This window comes from Amphimedon queenslandica, unplaced genomic scaffold, assembly GCF_000090795.2.
Source record: "Amphimedon queenslandica unplaced genomic scaffold, v1.1 AMPQUscaffold_10398, whole genome shotgun sequence".
NCBI lineage: Eukaryota > Metazoa > Porifera > Demospongiae > Haplosclerida > Niphatidae > Amphimedon > Amphimedon queenslandica.
The window spans coordinates 1-1301 of NW_003549333.1; positions in this window are offsets into that span (position 1 = coordinate 1).

The window sequence follows — 1301 nt, forward strand, 5'->3', positions numbered from 1 at the left end:
ACATTATGTCTAAAACCAAGTTTGTGTCAAAAAAGTCAAAATATGAAACTTGGTTGCAACAACATGTCAACCTTGCTGTAGCACTACTTAATTTATTTATGAAGCACATCATTGCAGTTTTTGGGACTTTTGATGTAAAACCTTGGAGTTTTCAGCTAAAAACCTTCAGCCTCACCCCCTCATTAAGTATGCAAAATGTATGTTTAGCTTTTTATCTCTGTAGTTGTTTGACCAAATTTAGTACTTTAATTTTCTAAAACAAGTAATTGTGCATGCCTACCTACTGGTGTCAGACAACTATCAGGATGAGATTGCTAACTGACTTGAAAAAAATATTTAACGTTATGAAACCTCTGCATTGAGTCAATAGGTAAATTTCTCATCCCTGGATCAAATGAAAGGACATTGACTTTGACTTTTCTAGCACTGTAAAGGGCCTGGCATCATGCTGTATCTGCATGTCATGCGCTGCATTAGTAAAGGTATTTTTAAATGAATAGTTAAAATAAAAGAGAACAACACACAGCAATCATAAAATGTTATATATATTCAAGTGTTCTTGTCTGCCTTGAATTTCACTCTAATCATACAGAGAAACATAAAATGGAGAAATTATATTATTGATCTTACTTGAATGAAAGACTTGATGTCAGTAGTGTAAATCCAAACCTTGAGAGAAACGGAAACACTAAAGAGATAGCGAGGTACATAGCAGTGAATTGTAATGGTAAGTCAGATTAAACAACAATAGTAACTGTAATGCTAATCTGTGTCCTATGGCTGATATAACTAATTCAGTGACATATATGCAGGCCTGGGACATAAATTTTGATATGTATGTAATCAACTACACCACTGGTGCATACACAATAGAGAAGAGTGGATTAACAGTGAAGTGTTTTCTATAACATCAAATTAGGCAAAATAGAGTGGAGAGAAAGCTTAAAAGACATAGACAGACCTAGTGACAAAAGGGAGAGAAGGAATAAAACTTAATGATAGAATGGAATGGACATCATACAGGGCAAAGAGATAAATCGAAACAAGGCACATGCAGGTGGAGTTAAAAGTGAGAGATACTTTTAGCAAAAGAGAGAGACCGCAGGCTAAAATGGGGAAGAGAGAGAGAGTCATGGGGGAGAGGAACATACATGTAGATGTAGAAAGGAAGATAAAAAGGAAGAAATATGCACATAGGATAGACATACAGGAGTAAAGATGAGAAAGATGTAGAGAAAAGAGACATGTACATGTACAATAGTAAAGCCATAGAGAAAGGAATCATAGGGAAGAAGAGCAGA